The sequence below is a fragment of the Papio anubis genome, chromosome 7 (assembly GCF_008728515.1).
Source record: "Papio anubis isolate 15944 chromosome 7, Panubis1.0, whole genome shotgun sequence".
In the NCBI taxonomy this organism is placed as follows: domain Eukaryota; kingdom Metazoa; phylum Chordata; class Mammalia; order Primates; family Cercopithecidae; genus Papio; species Papio anubis.
This window is the reverse complement of record NC_044982.1, coordinates 82,470,126-82,497,428: the sequence shown is the minus strand read 5'-3', so window position 1 is coordinate 82,497,428 and position 27,303 is coordinate 82,470,126. Positions and strand designations below refer to the sequence as shown.

At 40.0% G+C, this 27,303-nt stretch overlaps 1 long non-coding RNA gene across 1 annotated transcript in view; it reads right to left on the bottom strand.

The window, feature by feature from the left end:
- LOC110743746 overlaps window positions 1-26,618 on the bottom strand; it is a 32,434-nt gene extending 5,816 nt beyond the window's left edge. The window contains exon 1 of the long non-coding RNA XR_004185406.1: window positions 25,454-26,618. This is a non-coding gene — a long non-coding RNA (uncharacterized LOC110743746). The remainder of the gene's footprint in view (window positions 1-25,453) is intronic.
- Window positions 26,619-27,303: the final 685 nt, after the last annotated feature.

Here is a 27,303-nt window from a genome sequence, read left to right as displayed (position 1 = left end):
CTCTGAAGGTTCACTGGAAATCAATCGACAAAAGGCAGACTTATGGGAGGAAGGGCATACAAAATTTATTAACATGCACATGTATTCACAGGAGTCATACAAAATATAAAACTCAAAGAAAGAGCCAGATGGTTGATGCTTTTATACCATCTTGAGGTTACAGAAAGAAAAGAGCTTGGATCATCACAATACAGACTATGGGAGGGAGAGAAGAGGAAAGGCATGGCTACCAAAGGCAGTCTTATGAGGTAGATGAAACCTCGCAGGTAGCAGCTCTCAGAAAGAGTAGATGGTAGCCTGCGCTTGAGTTAATCTTTCCTAGATCTGAACTAAAAAAGGGTGACTCAGAGAAAGCCTAGCTTTATGTCACTAATGTAGATTTTTCTCTACAGATGAAACCTCCAGAAAAGGTAGCTTTTCTGGGCTACTCTTGTCTGCAGGCCCTCTGAATAGCCATCTCAAAATATGTCAAAGAAGGTTATTTAGGAATAACATTTTTGTTTCCTTTAAAACAATGCTTCTGCAAATATTCTTGCACATACACTAACAGGAAATTTTGTCAAAAATATTCACAATGTAAATCCCAAGCAATGAAATTTATCAGTCAAAACAGTCAAAATACACATACACTTAACTATTTGATAGACGTTACCAAATTGCCTTCCCAAAGGTTGCAACAATACAAAATCTCATCAGAAACATCTGAAAATACCTATTGCTCCGTACTTTTTCCAGCTCTAGATATTATAAAGGTTTTTTACATTTTTTACCAATCTAAAAGTTGAAAGATTCTGTCTTACTGATGTTTTTATCTCCATATTTTAAATACGTGTGAGACTAAGTACATTTCCATAATTTTACAGGCCATTTATATTTTTCCTGTGAACTGTCTGTTCTTATAACATGTCTATTTTCTTCTGAGTTGTTTTACTTTCTCATTCATTTGTATGAGAGTTATTTTGCAAATTAAGGCAATTAGCCATTTTATCATATGTTCTGCAATTACATTTTCAGTCTGTCTTGTCTTTTGCCAAACAGAAGTTTAAATTTTTAACACAGTTAAATTTATCAATCTGCTCGTTTATGGCTTCTGAAGAATAGATATTTTAATTTTTATTTTGTGGCTTAGAAGATTAAGTGCTTTTCTGAGAGGATTGATTAGACTGTCTGAGGTGAAGAGGGAAGAGGAGAGCAATTGAGACAGTTGCAACTTAAAAGCAGAACGAAGACTTTAAATGAAGAGCTGACAGAAGTGCTGGTGGCAACAGCCCTAGCAGCCCAGCTGAGGCCAACTTCCAGGGCAGTGACATTCTGGTAGGGCCTGTTGGATCCTTCCACATCAAGGAAGTTCTTAGTGATACTGGTGAGCAGCCCAGGGTGGTCCTGAGCCTTGAGGCAACTATCAAGTGCTTTCTGGACATATCAGGGAAGGAATTCCTCAGGGGAAGTAGACTTCATAATTATTTGGGTTTTGGAGAATACTGGAGAAATAGTAGCTTTCTTTATTAAGTTGGCAAAACTGGTTACACTTGTAATATTAACCTCACAGTCTGGTTTTCTCTACCATGGTTGTGAGAGAGATTAAGATTTTTTAAAATTATATTAATTTAAGTCCTCTTTCTTTTTTTCTGTTTTCTATTTCACTTATTTCTGCTTTAATATTTAATAATAAATATTTAATATTTAATATCCTTCCTTCTGCTAACTTTGGGCTTAGTTTGTTCTTTCTTCATTCCTTGAGATGTAAAGTTGGGTTGCTTATATGATTTATTTCTTTTTTCTTAATGTAAGCATTTATAGCTTTATAGCTATAAATTTCCCTTTTAGAACTGCTTTTGCTACATCCCAAAAGTTTTGGCATGTTTTATTTCCATTTTCATTTCTCTCAAGATTTTTTTGATTTTCCATTTTATTTCTTCTTTGACCTATTGGTCAGGTGTTGTATTGTTTAATTGCCACATATTTGTAAATTTTCCAATTTTCCTTCTGTTGGATAATCTAAAAGAAATGGATAGATTCCTAGAATTATATAATCTACCAAGAATGAATCATGAAGCATTTAAAAGTCTGAACAGAGCAAGAACAAGTAAGTAATACACAAATAAAGTAAGGAGATTAAATTAATAATTTTTTGTTTTGTTTGAGATGGAATCTCACTCTGTTGCTTAGGCTGGAGTGCAGTGGCATAATCTGGGCTCACTGCAATCTCTGCTTCCCAGGTTAAAGCAATTCTCCTGTCTCAGCCTCCTGCATAGCTGGGATTACAGGCATGCACCACCATGCCCAGCTAATTTTTGTATTTTTAGTGGAGACAGGGTTTTGCCATGTTGACCAGGCTGGTCTTGAACTCCTGACCTCAGGTAATCTGCCCACCTCAGCCTCCCAAAGTAGTAGGATTACAGACGTGAGCCACCGTGCCCAGCCTGAATTAATAATTTTTAATAAAACCTCCCAACATGAGATTTAAGCTTACTTCTTGAAAAAAAAATCTCCCAACAAAGAGAATTCCAGGACCAGATAGTGTCACAGGTGAAATCTACCAAACACTTACAGAAGAATTAATGCCAATCCTACTCAAAATTGTACAAAAAATTGAAGAGGAAGAAACTCTTCCAAACTCATTTTATAAGACCAGCAATACTCTGACACCAAAGCCAGATAAAAACACTGTAAGAAAAGGAAATTACAGACCAATATCCCTGATGAACACAGATGTAAAAATACTCAACAAAATACTGGCAAACCAGATTGAACAGCCTACTAAAAGGATCATTTACCATGATCAAGAGGGATTTATCCTTGGGATGTGAGAATTGTTCAACACACACAATCGGCAAATGTGATACACTATGTTAATAGAATGAAAACTAAAAGTCATATGATCATCTCAATAAATGCAAAAACATGCATTTGATGAAACACAACATCCTTTCATGGTAAAAACTATTAACAAAGTAGGTATAGAGGGAATGTGCCTCAATATACTAAAGGCCATATATGACAAGCCCACAGCTAGTATCATACTTAACAGTGAAAAGTCAAAAACTTTTCCGCTAAGATCAGGAATAAAACTCTCATCATTTCTATTCAATGTAGTACTGTAAGTCCCAGCCAAGCAATGAAAGAAAGAAAGAGAGAGAGAAAGAGAGAGAGACAGAGAGAGAGAGGAAGGAAGGAAGGAAGGAAGGAAGGAAGGAAGGAATCAAAATAGGAAAGGAAGAAGCAAAATTGCATCTGTTTATAGATGACGTGATCTAAAGACTCCACCAATAATTAGGACTAATCAACAAATTCAGTAAAGTTGCAGCTACAGAATCAACACCAAAAAATTAGTTGTATTTCTATCAACTAACAATGAAATATCTGAAAAAGAAATAAAGAAAATAACTGCATTTATAATAGCATCAAAAACAATAAAATACCTAGGGAATACATTTAACCAAGGAGGTGAAAGACTTGTACATCGGACACTATAAGATACTGATGGAAGAAATTGAAGAATATACAAATAAATGGAAAGATATTCCATGTTCATGGATTGGAAAAATTAGTATTGTGAAAATATTCACACTACCCAAAGCAATCTACAAATTCATCAATTTCTTGTCAAAATTCCAATTGCATTCTTCACAGAAATAGAAAAGACAATTCTAAAATTTGTATGGAACTACAAAAGACCCCAACTAGCTAAAGCAATCTTGAGAAAGAAGAGCAAAGCTGTAGGCATCACATTTCCTGATTTCAAAGTATATTACAAAAGCATCGTAATCAAAACAGTATAGTACTGGCATAAAAACAGATAAATAGATCAATAGAACAGAATCAAGACCCCAGCAATAAACCCACACATATACAATCAGTTAATATTTGACAAAGGTACCAAGAACACACAATGGGGAAAGGATCATCTCTTCAATAAATGGTGCTGAATATCCACATGCAAAAGAATAAAATTGGGCCTTTATTGTACACCACTCACAAAAGTTACCTTGAATTGAATTAAAGACATTTAAATGTAAGCCCTGAGATGGTAAAAATTCTAGAAAAAAAATAGAAAAAGTTGCTTGACATTAGTCATTGCAATTACTTTTTGGATATGACACCAAAAGCAAAAGTAACCAAAGCAAAATAAATAAGTAGCTACATCAAGCTAAAAAGTTATTGCACAGAAAAAAAAAAACAGTAAAACAAAAAGGCAACTTACAGAATGGGTTAAAATGTTTGCAAGCCATATATCTGATAAGGGATTAATATCTAAAATATACAAAGAACTCATACAACCTAATAACAAAAACTTATAATCTGATTTTAAAATGGGCAAAGAACCTGAATAGACATTTCTCCAAATAATGTGTACAAGTGGCTAACAGCTACATAAACAGGTGTTCAACATCTCTAGTCACCAATGAAATGTAAATAAAAACCACAATGAGATGTCACCTCTCACATCAGGATGACTGTTATCAAAATAGACAAAAGATATGTGTTAGTAAGGATGGAGAGAAACAGGTACACTATTAGTGGAAATGTAAATTGATATGGCCATTATGGAAAACAGTATGGAGTTTCCTCAAAAATTAAAGCTAGAATAACCATATGATCTAGCAATCTCACTTCTGAGTATATATGCAATGGAAATGAAATCAGTAGCTCGATGAAATACCTGCACTCCCATGTTCATTTCAGCATTATTCACAATAGCCAAGACTTGGAAACTACTAAGTGTCCATTAATGGGTAAATGCATAAAGAAATTGTGGTGTGTGTTTATATATATGTGAGTGTGTGTGTGTATGACAAATATTCAGCCATTAAAAAAGGAAACACTGCCATTTGTGACAACATGAATGAACCTGAAGGACATGTTTAATGAAATAAGTGATACAGAAAGACATATACTGTATGATCTCACTTACATGTGGAGTCTAAAAAAGTTGAACTTATAGAAACAGAGAGTAGAATAATGGTTGCCGGCACTGGAGGCTAAGGAGACATAGGGAGAGGTTGATCGAAGAGCACAAACCTTCGGTCGTAAGATAAACACGTTCTGGAGAGTTAAAATACAGCATGGGTGGTGACAGATGTGTTAATTTGATTTTGATAATTATTACACAATGCATTTTTATAGAAAAACATCACATTGTACACTTTGAATGTGAGATACACAATCTGAATTGTCAATTAAATATTTGAAAATAAGAGAAGAAAAAATGATTTAAAAAAACAGCTGTTGAACTTTGCAGTTTGGGTGATACTGAGGTTTTCCAGTGAAGGTTTTCCAGTGACAGAGCAGTCACGTTAGCAATTTCTTTGGAAAGCTTTCTGTCCTGTGTGGCAGTGAGACGCAGAACTGTGGTCATTTGTTTGCGTCCATTCTCAATATTTAATGTAAAAGAGGGTATTGATAATTGGCGAGCACTGTATTGCACAAAAGGAGGGAGGGTAGGCTGCTGATGTCAGTATCTCCCCGTGGATTTTCCTCCCTAACCTTCCCTGATAAACAACTGACTCCCTGACAGTAGTGAACATGCTCGACAGGGGCAATAGAAAATCAGGAGCAAACTTTCATGCCCAGCAGCTGCCCAGCAAGAGCTTTACTCTTCTAAATGTTAAAAAACTTGAATTATGTAAGCTAGAAGTGAATGTACTGTGAACTTCTTTCAATTTCTTGCAGTTCTCTCGCTGATAAGGTTTGTGGGAAAGAATTGCAGTCATGTAGGTCACTTCAGTGCACTAGTACAAAAACTTGTGCTAGGAACTAAATTTTGTGTGCCCCCAAAATTCATATGCGAAAGCTCTAATCCCCAATGTGATGGTATTTAGAGGTGGGACCTTTGGGAGATAATTAAGTCATGAAGGTGGAGCTCTCATGAATGGGATTACTGCCCTTATAAGAAAAGACACAAGCTGGCTGGGTGCAGTGGCTCATGCCTGTAATCCTAGCACTTTGGGAGGCTGAGGCAGGAGGACCACTTGAGCTCAGGGGCTCAAGACCAGCCTGGGCAACATAGTGAGACCCTGTTTCTATTTAATTTTTTATGAAAGAAAGAGAAAGAAAAAAAGGAGAGAGAGAGGGAGGGAGGGAGAGAAAGAAGGAAGGCAGGGAGGGAGGGAGAAAGGAAGGGAAGGAAGGGATATAGAGGGAGAGAGAAGAAAGAAAAGAAAGAAGGAAGGAAGGAAGGAAGAAAGGAAAGAAAGAAAGAAAGAGAGAGAGAAAAAAGAAAGAAAGAGAAAAGGAAAGAAAAAGAAAGAAAGAAAGAGGAAGGAAGGAAGGAAAGAAAGAAAGAAAAGAAAGAAAGAGAGAGAGAGAGAGAAAGAAAGAAAGAAAGAAAGAAAGAAAGAAAGAAAGAAAGAAAGACACAAGAGAGATGATTGCTCTTCCTCACCATCATACAAGGATACAAGCAAGAAGGTGTCCTTCTACAAACCAGGAAGAGGACCCTCACAAACTACAGTTTATTATAGAAACTGAAGGCAAAGGACAGGCATTTGAGGGGCAAGATTGCATCCCTTAATATACCGGCCACTCCCTGGTCTCTGACTCTCTCTTAAAGCAAAACAAATATAACCTTAATATTTGGAGGAGCCAATGAGGGATAGAAATATATTACAAGAAACAGTTAATCCATTCTATAAAGCCATTACATACAATTGATATATTAATATTGATTTGGTTACATTTCCCACCTTCATCTACCACTATTTGTATCTTGTGATAAATTTGTGCAGAACTATTTAGCATAAAACTTAGCTTATGATTAGCTAACTCCAGTTCTTCCACAAGGCAGTCATTTTCCATCAACATTACATCCTAAGGCGCCTTTAACCCCATTTCCCAATACATTGACCATCAGTATCAGTATTACAACCTTACCAGCAATACCAGTGTCATACCATTTTTGCAGAATGGTAGTAGATGAGATCTGAAAAGTAAAAATCAACAGATCTTGGCACATTACCACAGTCTCACTCAGTCATTAACAGTTGGTTCAGTTTATCATCATTTCATATGCCCAAAATGTCTCCCAGAGCAATGCCACTCAGGTTTGTAGGCTTCCATTCTAGTTTGTCAGGTTCCAAAAGCAGAAGTGGTCTTGGCAACACATGGCCTCACCCTTTCAGGCATCTGGTGTGATTGAGCTAAGAGAGACAATATCATCTCTTGCTTCGAGTCTCTCTTGAGGTGCAAATGTAATATTGGATTTTCCTCATTACATAGCTCATTTATTCATTCATTTATCCTCAACTGCATTCCTCCTCTCTCCCTTTATCTTTTGACCCATCCTTTGCCACCTTTGAGAGACGTGAGGTTCAGCCACTGTCCTGATCCAGATGTCCAGCAACAAGATTAGTCCAGCAGGTGTCACCCCTTCAGTTCACTCTTGCTGACATAGGGTAGGGTTAGAGAGGCACAGAACTAGTGGGACATTATTACCACTAGGCAATATTGTTGCAGTCACTGTCAACCCCAATTTTGCAGGATGGCGTGAGGGCACAATTCATTTCATCAGGATCTTAGGAATTCTGATTCAAAAGTTTCAAAGTACAATTACAGTTTCCTGCTTAGGGATCATCCCTGACTCCTGAATCTGCAGTCACAGCTCTGGTGCTGGGATCACTACATCAAGTAGGAAAAAAGAAAATTGAAATGATGTAGCAAAAAAAAATTGAGATGATCTGGAGAAGAATTGTAATCAACTTGTCAGCTATGGGAGGACCCTTTCCCCAGGAAATCTGTCCCATAGCCATCTGCAGTCTCTGTCTCTTTTAGTGGTACACGGAACAGGTCTTGTTGGCAATTTCTGCAAGAGGAAAATGGCTGGATTCAGCTCATCTCTGCATTGCTGTAATACTTCCACATTCTTTCATTTCAGCGACCCAAGTAGCCACCTCAAGTAGCAAACCAGGATATATTCCTGCCAATTCTACTTACTTTCTGACCCTAGAAAGGAGCTCTTCTTGTGGGCATCAACATGTCCTATTTTAATGCACTCCTTAAATATTCAGGGGTATATTTTAATATATTAGTCACCCCCGGTCTCTGACCAAGTCTTTCTTAAAGGAGACCTGCCTAATTTCCGTAAGGTCATGCCCTATGTAAGCATCCATTTAATAGACCAGTGTTCCATTGCCCATCTACTTGACCATATAGCCAGGCCACTGGCCACTACTCATGAGTCAGTAAAAACCCAAACCTAAAGACTCTTTTACTGTTGTTCAATTCTCCCATTACTGCCAGGAAAACAGCATGTAATTCAGTCTGTTGAGTTAATTTGTTACCTTCTTCAAACAGAGCCTTTCAATCTGCCAGTCTTAATGTGGTGGCCTTCCAAACAGGATGCCATTCATCCATCTTGGAACTGTCATCTACAAACCAAGCAGCTCTTTGGTTAATACAGATCTGTGTGTGTTGGTTAATGCAGATCTGTTAACAGGGCACTGTCCAGGTGGTGATAGGATCCAGCAGCCTCTCAGGTGGTTTTGAGGCAGGATAAGTAAGGTTAGGAAGCCATATTGACTTGTCTTCCTGTGTGGAGTCCCATGGGCTTTTCTCACAGCAGACTCTGCATCCCTTGCAAACTCATGCATCAGCACCTAACATATTATGCAAGATAAGCAGTCCTCCAGGATACCAGCAGCTGCCAGATAGTCACAAGTTCTTGATACCCAGTACAGCCTGGGAAAGAGAACAAAAGCCCCTTATTCCTGATGTGGCTTCCCCAATCTCCAGCCAATCAAATTTCTGCCTTAAGGGAAATAGGCACTTCTCGAGGGTCCTGCATGTGCAGCTAGGCTCAGGTTTAGCTTCTAGTGACCTTTTCCTCATTTTTATAGTAAAAAACACACCCCTAGGTGGAGATTTTATATGCTAATGATAAATGTGACCCATGTTAGAGCATGTAGATACTGAGCACACATGCCAACCGCAGGTCTGCCTTTGCATACTTGACCTCACCAGTATTTTATGAATACTCATGGTGTACTTTCGCTTTGGAATAAACTTCTTTGCCTACTTACTTTGGATTCACTCTGAAATTCTTTTGTGTGGCAAAGTCAAGAACCTGAACCAGCCCACTGACAACAGTTCCAAAGTCAGTGGTAGAGGGAAAGAGCCTACCTGCTTGTAGATACAATGAGTCCCTCTGCATTCCCCCAGTAACATGTTCCTATAGAACCCATTTCCATTTTATCATGGAACATGTCCAGACACTGCCTTCTTTATTAGAGTTTTCTCTGACATCACCCGAGACATTATGGGTATTTCAGGTTTCAGGAGTATTTTACATCCTTCAGTCATAGGGTCATTCTCCATTAATTCCCAATAGCAAACTAGTAGTTGTTTCTCTACTGGCATATATGGTAAGCCATGCCATCCAGGAACGTTCTGGTACAAAATTCCATTGGCCCCCTCTGGGTGGCACTCATAAGCTTTTGCAATAATCTCCAGTCTGCGTAAGTATGTTACAGAGACTTCCAAAATCATGTATGAGTGTGGAGTATAAGGGCCCAAAAGCATCCAGAGAGAAAATACTTTTCACACTTCTGACATGGCCTGATTTTGTTTGGGTCTGCATTGGGGTATGGCCCTCTTTGGGGGTAGCTGTATGGATAAAATCTAGCAATATACCCAATGTAGAATATGCATCCTTCAAAACTCAAGTCTACCACACAAATGTTGAACTAGATTATAACTAACGTTCTTAGTTAGATCTAGGAATAGATATTGACAGCAGTTTGTAGTCACCTGTGTAATGTCATGGGTGGCTCCTACCCAGGTTATTCCTAAGAATTTCACCAATTGAGCAGGCTCTTTGACTTTTGCAGGAGTTATCAACAAGCCTCTGCTGGTCAAGTGTGTCATCCCCCATTTGGGTCAGTCCACCCTGGTCTTCAGTTTCAGACGTTATCATGATATCATCAATATAGTGTACTATTCCACTCAGAACCTGCATCAATCCAAACCTCCTCTCACCAGTTTATGACAGTAGCTGGTGAATTCAAATAACCCTATAGTAATTCAGTAAATGTAAATTGGAATCATCCTCACAAAAAGGCAAACTCCAATTTATTCTTTTCTAGGATTGAGACAGAAAAAGCATTTGTAAGATCAATCAAAAAGCCACTAACTACTACCAGACAGGACATTCTAAGGGCTTAGAGACCACCTCCCAGAAGCTGAGAGCAAAGAGGGGGAAAAAAAGGTGGTCAGACATCTTTTTGGATAAAGTTAAATTATTTATTATACAGCGAGTCTCAAGCCTTATTGAAAACCATCAGGAAAACTGTAGAACAAAATTTAACAGTATTTTCCTTCCTTTCCACACAAGCATATTGCAGGGTGAGGATCCTGTCTCTGAATCTGTACATTCTGCTCATCCTGAGAATTTGACTGAGAAAAGAGGAAGAACTTTGTGAAGTAAATCACATGAGATTCCCTGATCTGCCCTAGAAAAGTATTGGATTTCTGTAAGAGGATCCTACCACTCATAAGAAAGCAATGAACAATCTGCTGAAGTTTTCAAATTCTTACACATGTAAGCAAGCTTTCTTTTGTTTAACAACCATCAAGAACTGGGACAGATATTGCCTCGTTTCAGGTGAAAATGATATCCATGTGTGCTTATCACGAGTTTGGCCCAGAATTCAGTACGTATTTGTGCAGTTAAAAGTAAGAATGTGTTTTAGATAAAAGATGTGAATTTCATTCTATATTTTTAACCTCAAAAAAAAACACTTTATATGTACATATAAGCCTATAAAGGAAATCAATAAACTAATATATGTGCATAATAATTTTGCATCTGCTAGACTTTTATTTGACCTTTATCATGTCACTTAGTGAAAAAAAGTTCAAAGCTTTAATAAAATAATGTCTTAAACTATATTCTTACTCATTTTGCTTTGACTTGTGATTAATTGCTTTACTATTCAATACTGGCAAAAAATTTTATATAGTAAATAACATTAATTAAAATAACTTTATAATCCTTATTTAAACAAACCTACCAAGCTGACATTTCAAAAATTCATTTGCTTTTTGGTTTAAGCCAGTTATTTAAAAGAAATATACTATGTTTACCTTAAGGGTTTTTAAAATGTATGAAAAAGAAAGAGATTAATTTTTAAAAGTTATCCAATCGTTAGCTACCTGATTCTATTCAACACAGATTGGCTAAAAAAAATTGTTAGCTTTAAACAGGAGAAATAATTACTCTTGCATATATCATATACCATGTCCCATACCTCATTAGTGCATCTTATACTATGAATGTGTGATAAAACTTTGAAGCCTACTTGGATAAAATTTTTCAAAAATCAGGTAGGAATTTATTAAAAGAAGAAGCTGAAGTCTCCTCACCTACATGACTGACTTGCAGTAGAAGAGATATCCTTTGTGGGGCAGAGGGGAGGGGGACCACACAAAAAGAGTAGGCTGATAGATTGGCTACAGTAAATAGGTCCACTGAAAAATATCAGTCCCTATAAAAAATAACGCTGACAAATAATAGTAGGTTATTATATCCATAGCTTACTCTCATAACAATGATCCATAGCTTTAGATGTAATTGGGTTTATGCAGGGATTCCTGGAGACCTGAAAATTAACTCAAACATTTCTTTAAAGTAGAAAGATTGAGAATGGACTAGAACCTACTGCCACCGTGTCAGTGTGACTTGGGTTTCTGTGCCTTCTCATTTGCTCACGTTCTGATCCTTGAGGACTGTGAAGAGCAAAGGTCTACTGACCACTGACCCCAGGCCACTCAAAAGGCAGGATCCACTAATGACATCGTTTTGCACAAGTAGAGCACTAGTGGCCAGTTGGGCGTCAGCTTCACTGCAGGATTGAAACTTGACTGCTAGTCTCCCTGTATTCTTACGAGTGCCTTCCATCAAAAAGCACAGAATGGCTCTTAAATGAGGTAAATATACCATGTGCTGATTCAAAAATATCTCTGAGACACATTAACATGAAAAAGACAAGTTAACAAATGATATATAGCATGTAAATACATTTATGTAAACGTACCAAATTATGTAATTATATGAATTCCTGTCTGTATGTTTAGAGACACAGAGGGGAAACTAAAGGTTGTGATATTATGACATAAGAAATTTATATTTTGATCTTCTTTCCCAGCTATTGGCCATACCTCCTAAAACCTTTGTAATTGTCAAAGCCGTAAAGGTGCTAGGAGTATCTTTTGTTCTAATATTTGATTTTTGACCCCAGTTTCAGACACAGAGATCCTAAATCCCTTGGAATTTCCTGTGTGACAAGAGCATGTTTTCTTCTAATGAGGTGACTCTTGCTGGGCTCCTTAATGAGGGCTGGTCTCCAGGAAGACCAAGCCGTGGTTAGAAGCTTGGAACTTTCAGCTCCACTCCCATCCTGAGTGAGGGGAGAAGAGATAGAGGTTGAGTTAATAATTGATCATGCCTACATGAAGTCTCCATAAAATCCCTAAAAGACAGAGTTCAGAGACCTCCTGGGTTGGTGAACACATCCATGTGCCCAGAGAGCAGTGCACCCCAACTCCATGGGGACTGAGCCCCTGCTTTCAGGACCCTTGCTTATCTTGCTCTATATATGTTTTCATTTGGCTGTTCATGTCATATCATCCTCTATCATATCCTTAATAATAAACCAGCAAAAGTGTTTCCCTGAGTCCTGAGAGCCAACACAACAAACTGTCAAACTTGAAGAGGAGGTCCTGGGAACCCTCCATCTGTAGCCAAGGCTGACAGAAGTGCCGGTAACTTGGGGATTCAGTACTTGCAATTGGCTTCTGGAACCGGGACAGTCTTGAGGGACTGAGCCCTTAACCTGTACTAACACTAACTCCAGGTAGTTGGTGTCACAATTGAACTATAGATGCCTAGCTGGTGTCCAAAGAATAGGAGAATTGGTTGGTGTGGGGGGAGTGTTGGGGGAAGCCACTCATTTGGTCACAGAAGTGTTGAAAGTGTTGATGGTCACAAAGAAAATTTTTTGTTTTCCTCTTTAGGGCAAATTGTGGGGATGGGGTGTGTCAGGGAAAGAACAGAAGGGAAAAATTGCCTCATTAAGAGCTATGAAAAGGAAAGGAATTTTAAGAAAAATAAGACTGCTAAATATAGCAAATAGGATGAGAGCTGCTATATACAAAATTACAAAATTAACAAAGTTACATACCCAGCATATATATACCAATTTACAGTTGTCAAAACATTTTCACATATATATTCATGTATATATACTTGAATATATATATTCACATATATATTCATATATATTCATGTGTATGTTCATGTATATGTGTATATATATAATTTTATGTGATATCCCTAGAACTTCTCTACCTAAAGATGGAGCACACTCCTTCCCTCCTGGTGCAGGAACACTGAGTTATACCTTCAAGACCTGAGTCACATTACTATTTGTTCTGAATTTTAAAAAATCAAAAAGCCAAACAAACACTGACAAGACTAGGTTCTAATGCCAACTACTTTGTCAAGGATGCAAACCACTTTTCTACTCAAAAGAATGTACAGAAGCTCTTTAGTTTAATTAGATCTCATTTGTCAATTTTGGCTTTTGTTGCCATTGCTTTTGGTGGTTTAGACATGAAGTCCTCGCCCATGCCTATGTCCTGAATGGTATTACCTAGGTTTTCTTCTAGAGTTTTTATGGTTTTAGGTCTAACATTTAAGTCTCTAATCCATCTTGAATTAATTTTCATATAAGGAGTAAGAAAAGGATCCAATTTCAGCTTTCTACTTATGGCTAGCCAATTTTCCCAGCACCATTTATTAAAGAGGGAATCCTTTCCCCATTTCTTGTTTTTATCAGGTTTGTCAAAGAACATATGGTTGTAGATGGGTGGTATTATTTCTGAAGACTCTGTTCTGTTCCATTGGTCTATAGCTCTGTTTTGGTACCAGTACCATGCTGTTTTGGTTACTGTAGCCTTGTGGTATAGTTTGAGGTCAGGTAGTGTGATGCCTCCAGCTTTGTTCTTTTGGCTTAGAAAAGAACTCAAACAAATTTACAAGAAAAAAACAAACAACCCCATCAAAAAGTGGGCAAAGGATATGAACAGACACTTCTCAAAAGAAGACATTTATACAGCCAACAGACACATGAAAAAATGCTCATCATCACTGGCCATCAGAGAAATGCAAATCAAAATCACAATGAGATACCATCTCACACCAGTTAGAATGGCAATCATTAAAAAGTCAGGAAACAACAGGTGCTGGAGAGGATGTGGAGAAATAGGAACACTTCTAAACTGTTGGTGGTATTGTAAACTAGTTCAACCATTGTGGAAGACAGTGTGGCGATTCCTCGAGGATCTAGAACTAGAAATACCATTTGACCCAGCCATCCCATTACTGGGTATATACCCAAAGGATTATAACTCATGCTGCTATAAAGACACATGCACACGTATGTTTATTGCGGCACTATTCACAATAGCAAAGACTTGGAATCAACCCAAATGTCCATCAGTGACAGACTGGATTAAGAAAATGTGGCACATATACACCATGGAATACTATGCAGCCATAAAAAAGGATGAGTTCGTGTCCTTTGCAGGGACATGGATGCAGCTGTAAACCATCATTCTCAGCAAACTATCTCAAGAACAGAAAACCAAACACCGCATGTTCTCACTCATAGGTGGGAATTGAACAATGAGATCACTTGGACACAGGAAGGGGAACATCACACACTGGGGCCTATTGTGGGGGAGGGGGGAGGGGGGAGGGATAGCATTAAGGGATATATCTAATGTAAATGACGAGTTAATGGGTGCAGCACACCAACATGGCACAGGTATACATATGTAACAAATCTGCACGTTGTGCACATGTACCCTAGAACTTAAAGTACAAAAAAAAAAAAAAAGAATGTATAGACTGACAACGGTGAAAGCCAGATAAAGGTAGGCATACTTTGGAAAGAAATTGCCTGGAATAGAAGCAGTTTCTACACATTTAAGCCTGACTCCAAAACTGTCAGTGGAAGCCTGTATCTTGCTGACAAGTCTTAGACATGTAATATTTGAAAAAGAGCAGAAACCTCCTATATCATGGTCTTTGGAATAGAGACCAGGAAAATGGTAGCCAAGAAAACCTGTTCAGAGTAGCCCAGGCTGAGATTGGGGAGGTGCGCTTGAAGGCAGGACCAGGCAAGAGGCTCTGTAGTTAACTTGGTTTCCCACCCTCAGCCTGCATTTAGACACCCCACTAACTTCAGTGTTCATGTTGGATTAGAATACAAAAGTGCTCGAATTTTAGTTCACAACACATATCCAATTCATAACCGAATTCATAAAACATTATGGCTTAGAAGTTAAGAGCATGGGAGCCTGGCCATCATGGTGAAAGCCTGTCTCAAAAAAAAAAAAAATATATATATATATATATATATATATAAATTAGCCAGGCGTGGTGGTGCATGCCTGTAGCCCCAGCTACTCAGGAGGCTGAGGTGGGAGAATCGCTTGAATCCGGGAGGAGGAGGCTGCAATGAGCTAAGATGGCACCACTGCACTCCAGCCTGGGCAACAGAGTGAGACCTTGTCTCAAAAAAAAAAAAAAAAGTAAAGAACATGGGGTTTAAAGACAAATCTATGTGTTAATGAATAATGATTATATTTGTTGGGCAGGTTATTTAACTTGTATATGACTCAGTTTCCTATATGTCAAGCAGGGATAGTACCACCCACTTCAATGGGCTTGCATGAAGATGAAAACACCAAATGAACCTGAGTTTGGTACATAGAATACACTCCCAAAAAATGGACTAATAATAGAAACAACTGCTCTAGAACTCTCCTTAGGAAAAAAGAGCCTGATTTCCACAGAGAACAAACATCAGCTGTGCTACACACCTGGTTTATCCAGCTAAATCTCAGCTTTGTCTCCCGGGATCCCAGAACACAATCCTCATGATCCCATAAGAGGCTCAAGGCATCTACAGGGGACAGACATTAAGACAGAGATGTGACTTTTTTTTAACTTTTATTCTAGGTTCAGGAGTACATATGCAGGTTTGTTATGTAGGTACATTGCATGTCACAGGAGTAGTTTTTCCAGCCTCACCCTCTTTCCACCCTCCGCCCTCAAGTAGACTCTGATGTCTGCTGTTCCCTTCTTTGTGTCCATATGTACTCAATGTTTAGCTCCCACTTATAAGGGAGAACATTAAGTATTTGGTTTTCTACTCCTGCATTAGTTTTCTTACGATAATGGTCTCCAGCTCCATGCTAGTTGCTGCAAAGGACACGATTTTGTTCTTTTTACTGCAACATAGTATTCCATGATGTATATGTACCATATTTTCTTTATCCAGGCCACTTTTTTTTTTTTTTTCTGAGATGGGGTCTCACCCTGTCTCCCAGGCTGGAGTACAATGGCGCGATCTCAGCTCACTGCAATCTCCGCCTCCTGGGTTCAAACGATTCTCCTGCCTCAGCCTCCCGAATAACTGGAATTGCAGGCGCCCGCCACTACGCCCATTAATTTTTTTTTTTTTTTTTTTTTTTTTTTTTTGTATTTTCAGTAGAGACAGGGTTCACCATGTTGGCCAGGGTGCTCTCTCCAGCCTACCATTGATAGGCATTTAGGTTGATTCCATGTCCTTGCTATCGTAAATAGTCCTGTGATAAACATAGGTGTGCATGTGTCTTTATAGCAGAATGATTTACATTCCTTTGGGTATATACCTAGTAATAAGGTTGCTGAGTTGAATGGTGATTCTGTTTTTTAAGTTCTTTCAGAAATCATCAAACCACTTTCCACATTGGCTGAACTAATTTATAGTCCAAGCAGCAGTGTACACGTTTCCCTTTCTCCGAAAAGAGGTGTGTTTTTTTAAGAGACTAAGAAACTCCAAATAATGAATGGCTATCTATCATATTCAATGACTCTGGAGAAGTATAAAATATAAATTGTGCCCTTAAGATATTGTCAGCCTGATGGCAGTGGGAGGAGGGGCAGGGGAAACCCTGAAAGTTGGGTTGGAGAGACAGCCATGTAAAACCAAGTAGATGTATTTATAAGGCTTCCCTGCAGAAGGGATGGCTTTGTTGAGTCTGAGGGAAGAGTAGGAACAATCCAGGGAATGAGAAGATGCAAGCATGAAATGCAAGAACATTGTTATGTTTGTAGTAGAAGGAGCTTGTGAAGGCAAAGGGAGAGGAGTCAGGAACAAATCAACAAAGTCCCAGTATGGGAAGGCAAGAAATGTACATTTTATCATCAAAGCCAAGGGAGAGACATGGTTGAATCTCCACAATGAGATGAACTTGATCAGCTTTTCACCTCGGAAAGGTTCCTCCAGCTTAGTTTTGAAGTAAGAGCAGAACAGAAGCTACAACTACACTCCAGGCAAGACAGATGACCACTCCAACAAACTGCAGCGACCAGGGAATCAGGAGAAGATCAACTAAAAGATAGCAGATATCATATTAGCAGGGCTTGGTGACAATTGGGTATGGAAGAAGTGAGAAGGATCTTGGCTGACTATAGTTTCTGACATAGACAACTGAATGGACAGTGGGCCCATATGTTAACATAGAAAATATAAGGAAAGGACCAGAATTCCTGAGAGCTGATGTGCACAGTCCATAGAGATTCAGAGAGGTCCCTGTGCCCTGTGGTGGTAAGCAAAGCTGTGAAAGATGCCCTGCGTGATGGACAGAATGTGATTTGGTGTCTTTCAGAAGGAGTCTCCATCCTGGTTTGGGGCTTTGGTGACTTAACAAAGTGAAGTCTGGAAAGAGGGCAGGGAGACATCCTGGTGTGTCCTGGTGGGAGAAGAAAGGAAAGGATGGCCTGACTTAGAGAGGAGAGAGAACAGCAGCTGCCCAGACACCCAGGACCTGCCCAATCTTGAGCTATTCCTGTCGCTGGGATTCCCTCTGTGCCCTAGACAAAGGAACTGGGACTCACCACCAAGGTATATGAAAACTGTATGTTGAATATTTTATATAAATAGATCCATAGAGATACAGAGATATGAATAGATATTCTTCCAAAAATGCCATAGGCCTGAGACAGGTGTCCCATCCCTTGGGCAAGAGAATGCTATAGAACAGTATATATGCAAAGACTCCAAGAGGTATTAGTAGGCATATATATGTTTTAAAAATCAATTTCTTCATTAGTATGAAAGATTCAGAAAAGCAAATTTATAAAATTTATAGAGACAAAATAGATAAAGGTTGCCTAGGTCTGGGGCTTGGAACAGGGATCAACTGTAAAGGGCATGAGGGGTCTTATTGGAGCAATAAAAATGCTCCACAACTCACCAAATGTGATGGTTGCACTACTTGGTAAAGTTACAAAAATCATTGAATTGTAGACTTAAATTTTACGATATGCTTCAACAAAGTTGTTTCTTAAAACAAGAAATCAGTTTTCAGATATTCAGCCTCCATGTGTGTTCTTTCCTAATGACCTGCCTGAGAAATGATCCACCTGAGAAAGCACCTGCGTTCAAGGCGATGTAAAATTCGCTTTACTACCTCCCCTTTTAGTTGGCCAAGCTCAAAAAGGAGGAGAGTCTTATTCTGCTCCTATCCTTATTTTACTATGGTGTGTGAATTCGAGTGAAGAAACCTCTAAGTTGCCAACAGAAAGACCATTATAAATATTGGTTACTGGGATGACTCTTCTAATGATTAATGCCTTAGGGCTTCTTATCTTCCCTATCTTATACTTAATTTGGTTAAGAGTGTAGCTTGGTACTGGAAATTAAGTGTTTTAATCTGTGTTGAGATGTTCTGAATTTGAATATATGCTGGAATGAGGCAGTGGATGTGTTGACAATTATCCTTTAAGGACCTCACCTTTCCACACCTCAACTCTTATCAAAGAACACAGATAAGGAAAGTTCTACAAGAAATGAGCAACGATAGCATGGATACACAACATTTAGTGCTGCAACTGGCTTTTCCAGGTATTTAAATGTGTGCAATCATTTTCAGCTCTTCTCAACGTTCACCAATAGGTTATGTTATTAGCCAGGGGAATAATCACCTTTGGACAGAAGAAGCTCAACTGCTTAGTGACACTTCCAAAGTTTTCAAGATAAGTTGGATAAAGGCCAAGAACAAAAAATTTACCTGACTTCTTCAGAGCCAATATAGATCAATCAGCAAGCTAATGAAAGTACATTTTACCCAGTCACATCATGAAATCCATAATCTAACTCCCTGACCCCTAATTTTGGGTGACCCCTTGATACTGCCCAGCTTCACACTTTATCTGCATTCATACTCCCACTCCCTTGACAACTGTGTGATTCATCCATGGATGCTGTATAGAATGGTATGATATTTGCATATAGCCTATATGCATCCTCCCATGTCTCCTCAAACCTCTAGCTCCTCACTCTCTGCTGACGACCCCCCTTCTATTTCTCTGAGAAAATTGAGCAATTAGAAGAGACCTTCCAAGCTCCCACCACATATCTCTCCACCCAAACACATCTCTTCCCATTCACTCTCTCTTCTCTCCACTGATTCTAGGTAGATTTTAGGAGCTCCTGGCCAAAAGCACCCCCACCCTGTATTCTGGTCCTATCTCCTTCTACCTATCCCAGGATGCTCCTCACTGGCCTACCCTTGCATCCCTGCATTGACCAGCTCACCCTCTATCCTGGATCACTGGGATCCTCCTCACTGGCCTATTCTCTCCCGACTCCCACATTTTTTAAAACAACACAACTCTTTGAAAGGGTTTTCTACATCTACTGTCTCTTATTTGTTTCCTCGCCCTTTTCAAGCTCATTCAGGTTTTGTGCCCCTACCATTCCACTGAAACCTATCTTGTCAAGATCACCAATAAATTTTACACCACAAAAACCAAGAGTCAATACTCGATCCTCATTTTACTTCAACTACCAGCAGCATCTGACACAGCTGATAACTCTCCTCCTTGGAAACTATCTTCACTTGGCTTTGAGAATGCCAAATGCCTGATTTTCCTCCCACCTGTCACCTCTGCAAACAAATACTGAAAGGTCATGTCCTCTAAACATTGGTGTGACCCAGACCTCAATTCTTCTTTTTGTAACTTATACTCACCCACTAGGTAGACTCATCCATGACGATGACTCCTAAATACATATTTCTAACCTGGACCTCTCCCAACTCCAGAATTGTGTATCCAATTGCTTACTCTACATCTCCACTTGTATAGTCTGATTAGCACTTCAAATTTAATGTAACAAAGCTTACTTACCCTAGGAGGTGACCAGATCTTTAACCTGGATGAATCTGAGCCCCTGCTTCCCTTTGTCAGGCCACCACCCCTGCAATTGTCTGTTCATGGTTAATATGAGGCATGGGACCACCAACAGATGCCCAAACAGATCCCTTGAATTTCAGATATATTCCTCTGTGTCACCATTTAGTATCAGGTATCCAACTTCTTTATGGTGATCAGAGGCAATTATATCTCCCGTCCATTGTCTGCTGTTCTACTAGCATGAGGATTCCAAATTAATCAGAGGGTAATCATACCTTTAGATTCAGGGTAACCTTTAGTGTGTTCTTTGGTGGCAGCATTTCCTCCTAACAGAGAACCTAGTCCTCCAGACCCACTATCTTAGTCCATTTTCTTTGCTATAACAGAACATCAAAAATTAGATAATTTATAAAGAAAAGAAATTTATTTCTTACATTTCTTCGGGGGGTCCAAGGTTGAGAGGCTGCTGCTGGTGAGGGCCTTCTCACTATGTCATAACATGACAGAGGACATCACATAGTGAGAGGGAAGTGTGTGTGCCAGTTTAGGTCTCTCTTCTGCTTCTTATGAAACCACCAGTCTTATCATGGGGGCCCCACCCTGATGATCTTATCTAATCTTAATTACCTCCCAAAGGCTCCACCTCCAAATGTCATTAACCTCCTGCAAATGCCAAAATCTCATATAACCTAAGCACATCCTCCCATATACTTTAAATCATCTATGTATTACTTATAATACCTAATACAATGTAACTGCTATGTAAATGGTTGTTGTACTGTATTGATTAAGGAATCATGACAAGAAAAAAAAGTCTGTACATATTAAGTACAGACACAATTTTTAACAAAGTATTTTCAACATACCATTGGTCAAATCCATCGGATGCAGAACTCATGGATACAGATGACTAGCTGTACATCCATAAAGTAGATTTCTGTGTCAAGGGCTTATATCCATTTATACCTGAAGAGATTCCCCATACTGCCTTCTCAATGTGTCCTGACCCCACTTAATGATAAGGGTCATTCAGTCCTGTGAGGATGAGAAACCTCTATTTCCCTACTGTTCTTTGTCACAAGAAGCTCAAAGTATCCAAATGGCAGCCATAGCTTATAGCTGAACAAGGCTTTTGCTTACTACCAAATAAAGGCATTCCCCTTTGAGATCTAAGACCTCTAAATTAAGAGAGTCCACAGATGTAGGAATGCAGCAGGGTACGGGGTGTGGGATGTCCCCGAGTTGGCCACTGGGTGTGATGGTAAACAGAGCCACTCCTGCTTCTAACCCTTGGTTCCCAGGGAAACTGGGAAGTCAAGATCTGGGGACATCAACTCAGATATGTGTCAGGGTCCCACTTCTTCCCACCCAGATGCCCTGTCCTTGGCATAGCAGACCTGCCTTATGTGGGAGTTTAACCTCCTTTGGAGCTCCTCTACTCTTTTTTAAAAGGTCCTCCAGCTTTGACAGTTTTTTCTTCTCTTTAGCGATGTCTCACTCTGCACTCACCAGGCTTGAGTGCAGTGGTGCAATCTCAGCTCACTGCAACCTCCACCTCCGAGGTTCAAGCGATTCTCCTGCCTCAGCCTCTCAAGTAGCTGGGATTACAGGCACCTGCCACCATGCCGGGCTAATTTTTGTGTTTTTCGTAGAGACAGGGTTTCTTCATGTTGCCCAAGCTGGTCTCGAACTCCTAACCACAAGTGATCCACCCCCCTCAGCCTCCCAAAGTGCTAGGATTACAGGTGTGAACCACCATGCCCAGCCAACACTTAGCTTGTAATACCTGATTAATTACTTTCAGCTTTTCATTATCCTTTTCCTGAGCATCAGTATAGTTACCACACCCCCCATACTTCTCAAATGCCTAATACCTTGTTCCAGTTAATGCACTCCCTTCCACAAGTACACCATTGCAGCGCATCACCAGTGAGCGACTGCACCACCACCTTCTGCTACTAGCTATCGATGCCCCATCTACCACCAGTGATGCCAGATGGGTGGCCAGTAATCCTGCTCTAAGACACTGTCTCTTCATCTGCTTTCCAAGAACATCCTGGAACAACCCACTGTCCCTGCTTGTGTTTCCAGGAAGCAGACTCCAAGGTGGAGGTTAGTATGCAAGAGGCTCACTGGGGAGTGCTTTGAGTATCAACACCTGTGAAAGGGAAGGGAACGACGTGGGAATGGGAAGATGATGAAGTTCAGCTGCAATGCAGTCTCAATGAATGCCTCAGCCAATCCTGCAGGGAGTTCTGAAGATGGGATGGCCATCAGAGCCTCTCCTGAGTTGGGGTGTAAGGGCCGGGCTCTATACCACTCATTATTCGATCCTGGATGTGGGCTGCTGGGAAGTGGCATAACCCTGGGCACGATGGCTCTCTTCAGTTTAGGAAATCGCAGAGGAGGTTGATGGGTGAGGGCTCTCTGCCAGCAGTTCTCCCAGCAGCTAGGGTAATAAATCCTCTAACCCTGAAGGGCGACTGTGTAGCAAATATCAGCAACCACCACATAACCCAAGCTACTGAAAATAGACACACCTGTTATATACATCCTTAGGTACTGCATGTCAATATAAAAATGTGCCTGGGGATTGTGTGCTCTGTCCTCTGCTCATTTTCCTGTACCTGGGAATCCTGAATTTCAGAGTACCCCTGACATCTGGGAGCCTATGCCCTCACAGGTGACAGAATCCATTACAATAATCTGTTTATGGATCTTCATGTGGTTGCTGGCAGGAGGCCTCAGTTCCTCAACACACATTACTCTCCTTGGGTTGGCTTGAGTGTCCTCACAACATGGCAGCTGGCTTCCCCCAGAACAAGGGGTTGGAGAAAACAAGAGAGGAAGGCTCAACACCACTTACATCTGAGTCTCAGACATCATAAATCATCACTCCTGCCACATTCTATGCTTTAAACATGAGTCACTAAGTCCATCCTACACTTAAGATGAGGGGAGGGGGTTCCACCTTTTGAAAGAAGTCATGTCAAATAGTTGTGGACATATTTTTTAACCACTATATATAGAGAGAAAAACATTCTCCAAATCAACAATGATAGATACTTCTGAGAAAGTGAGTAGATGGGAGGAGTAAAGTAAAAGGAGGCTTTTGTTTTTTATTTGTTTTTTATAAGAAGAATTTACTTTTGTAAATTAACAAATAAGAATATTCTTGATTGTTGAAAATATGGCAACCAGTGAAACTGGGTGGGAAAAGAGATGCTTATCTATGGAGCAGATTGTGATTGACTGTTCTCCTCTACCATGGTTTATCCTGCCTGACCCCACCCAACTAAACACAAAAGAATTAGAAACTAAATTATCATTGCCAGCAGCTTCTCCGAGGAGTCATCATTTTTCTAGCACATGAACAAGGAGTCTGATGACTGCACTATAATGAGATGTGAAAGGTTGGGGAAAATCATTAGAGCCATTAGTCTGTTCCTGCATCCCTATCCTTCATCCACAGTTTAATTTAATGTGGAAATTATCTTATTAGTTCTGATGGCTTGATTACAGGCTCTGGCTGGGGCACAGGCATCCCAGGAATATCCAAGAGGGCAAAGCTACTCGGTGGGAGATCCTATACCCTTGTGGCCCCTTCCATCCAGGCCCTTGGGAGCACTCCCTCTCCTGAATCCCACACAGACTGCCATTTTCCAACATCTAGGGCCAGCCCAAGTATCTCCAGGCAGGGAGGGAACCCTGTGGGAGGATCTGTCAATGTCCAGGCAGAGAAATCACACAGTTGCTAGTTAGGAGTTGTCCATCTCCTGGGTTTTATGGGCTGTTAGGAATTTTTTTTCCCTCCTGGTAGTCAAGACGTCTCCACCCTATCTGGGTCTTTGCTGGCCCCTTCAGGCAAGGGAAGGAACTTCAGCTGTGTCCGCACTCAAGGAGCTCAGTCCCATTTCTCCCCAGGCTCCCACACCTCCTTCACCTGATCCTTTGCATAGGAAAGACAGAGTCCCCAGATGCTAAACTACATGGAGGAAACCTGGCCTGTCAGAGCAACAAGTAGGAACAAATAAGACCTTCTCCCCTGCCCATAGGAGAGTACTTTGTAAATGTGGGCTATCCCTGTCAATTTACAGATCAAGAACCATCCCGTGAGCCCCACAGGCATTGCTAGAGATACTCAAAGCCCAACCACTAGCTATCCCCAGTCTCTATTTGTTTGCATTTGTCATTTGTTTATGACTGTCTCCCTTTTGAAGGAGATCACACTGAAGAACTCTCAGTCTTGGAGACATTTCTGGATTGGGCAAGGCTGCTTCCACAAATTGGGCCTACTGTCGGTGTGGGCCAGACTGCAGACAAGAGGCAGCCACTCTAGAGGGTGTAGGCAGTCACAGCATCACTCCATCTGCTACCCCTATGGGACTTAAGAGGCAAAATCTCCCTCTGACCCTGTTCCCTATCATAATACACCCTATCTCTAGACTCCCTGCTTTTCTGAGAAAGTTCACCAGGGTCAAGGTCTGCGGTCAACAAAGCTCAAGGGTCTACCCTACTTTAGAAATGACAGTATCACCTCAGTAGCTTCCCTAGAAGTAGCTCCACACATAGGCCCTGATGTTTGCTTTTGGCAATCAGGTGGTGAGGATTTTCCCAGCATCTCCCGGGTCAGACCACAGATATGATTAAAGATGGGTTAACAAGGGGCAGACTGAAGCCTTTGAGCTAAGGATTAGCTTTGCACAAAATCGTAACAATCGTCTAAAGGGTCCTCCTTCCCCCAGCTGCCTAAGCCCTTTCTTCAAGAAAAAGTATGGCCCATGTGAGAATGGACTTAACATGTTTAGGCTGCTATACTGGGGATGCCTTATAATTCCACACAGGAAGTGGATGATTTCTGCACAGTGAGCTTTTTCATATAATATCCAACCTGGAAGTTGTTCCCCTCTCTTCAAGAGCCAACACTACTTATAAATACTTCAGTGCAAAGCAAAAGGAGATAAGCCATTCCTAGATACTAAGCAATATGCATTTTCACAGAGTGAACAATATACCATCTACAGTAGACTGACTAATGGCCCCAAATATACCCACATTAATCCCCAGAGCTTGCAAACGTTTTCTTATGTGGCAGAAAGGACTTTGCAGGTGTGATTAAGTTAAGCATCTTGAGATGGGGAGATTATCCTGGGCTGTCTGAGTGGGCAATAAATGTAATCACAATGTAGTTATAATAAATGTACTTACATGAAGGAGAAGAGAAGAGGAGGTGATTTTAGCACGGAGGAAAGAAGGTGATATGATGCAGAGATTTAAGTAACTCACTTTGAAGATGAGGAAGAGGCCACAGAGAAGGAAAACAGGTAGCAAGCAGATGCTGAAGAATACAATAGATTCTCCCTTAAGATGCTGCAAAAGAGATCAGCCCTTCCCACACCTTGACTTGAGTCCAGTGATACTGATCTTGGTTGGACCTTTGACCTGCAAACTGTAAAAGAATACACTTACATTGTTTTAAGCCATTAAGTGCATGGGGTAATTTGTTACAGCAGCAACAGGAAAGTAATACACCATCTTTAAACTCATCACTGTGTGTAATTTTTAACAGCTTTTTGAGGTGTAACTGACATATTTAAATAAGCTGCACATATTTAAAGTGCACAATTTGATAAGTTTTGACATATGTTATACACACATGAAACAATCATCATAGTCAAGATAGTGAACATATTCATTATCTTCAAAAGTTAGCTTACACACCTCATAATCTATAACTCTTGGTCCTCCCTGAGCCCTTGCTTTCCAGATAACAACTGATCTGTTCTCTGTCACTATAAATTAGTTGCTTTTATATATAACTAGAGTCATACAGTATGTACTCTTTTTTGTCTGGCTTCTTTCGCACAGCCTAGTTATCTTGAGATCCAACCGTGCTGTTGCATATATCAATATTTCATTCCATTTTGTTGCTAAGTAGTATTCCATTGCTTAGATATACTTTAAGCACTCACTTGTTAGTAGACTTTTGGATTATTTCCATTTTTTGGCTTTTTAAAATAAAGCTGCTACAAACATTCATGTAAAAGTCCTCATATGCTTTTGATTTTCTTGGATAAATACCTATGAATGGAATGGTTAGATTGCATGGTCGACGTGTATTTTACTTTTTAAGAAACTGTCAAACTGTTTTCCAAAGTGGTTGTACCATTTTACACACCCAGCAGCCACCATATCTTGTTTTTGTGTTCTTCAAATTATTTAAGTTTTTTGTTAATTGATGCTCATCTCCATTCCTAAATAAGGTAAATAAATGCAGTATTACTTTTTGTTTGTCTGTTTGTTTCTGGTTTTGCTTTTGGGTTTTTTGTTTTGTTTTGTTTTTGAGAGGAAGTCTCGCTCTGTCACCCAGGCTGGAGTGCAGTGGCACGATCTCTGCTCACTGCAAGCTCCACCTCCTGGGTTCACATCATTCTCCTGCCTCAGCCTCCCCAGTAGCTGGGACTACAGGCGCCCGCCACCACGTCTGGCTAATTTTTTTTGTATTTTTAGTAGAGATGGGGTTTCACCATGTTAGCCAGGATGGTCTCAATCTCCTGACCTCGTGATCCGCCTGCCTCAGCCTCCCAAAGTGCTGTAATTACAGGCATGAACCATCGCACCGGGCTGTATTACTTTAATAGTAATACTTTAAAACAACAGAGAAAAAATTGAGTATTCAGATGGAGGAGATAGGGATAGAAAGAAAAAATGGTAGACACGGAGAAGAAATTGGAGGAGAGGAGTGGGACAAAGGAGAATAAGAGAACAAAAAAAAAGAGAGAAAAAGTGAGAGAGAAACACAACAAAGTACTATCAATTAGAATCCCCACAAGAACCTGATGGCTTGTGCAAACAGGCTAGTTGAGGAATTTTTAATAAAGGGACTATTACCAATATGTAGGAAGAACTTATGAAACCAACAATGGGTCGTGCAGTTCCTTGGTTACCATCTCTAAGCGTGAAGGCTGTCAGGGAAGGGAGATTCTGGGCACCCTGAGAGAGCAGCTACAGGAAAAGATCACCCATCAGAAGTGGGAGGAGCAAACCCTCTTGAACTG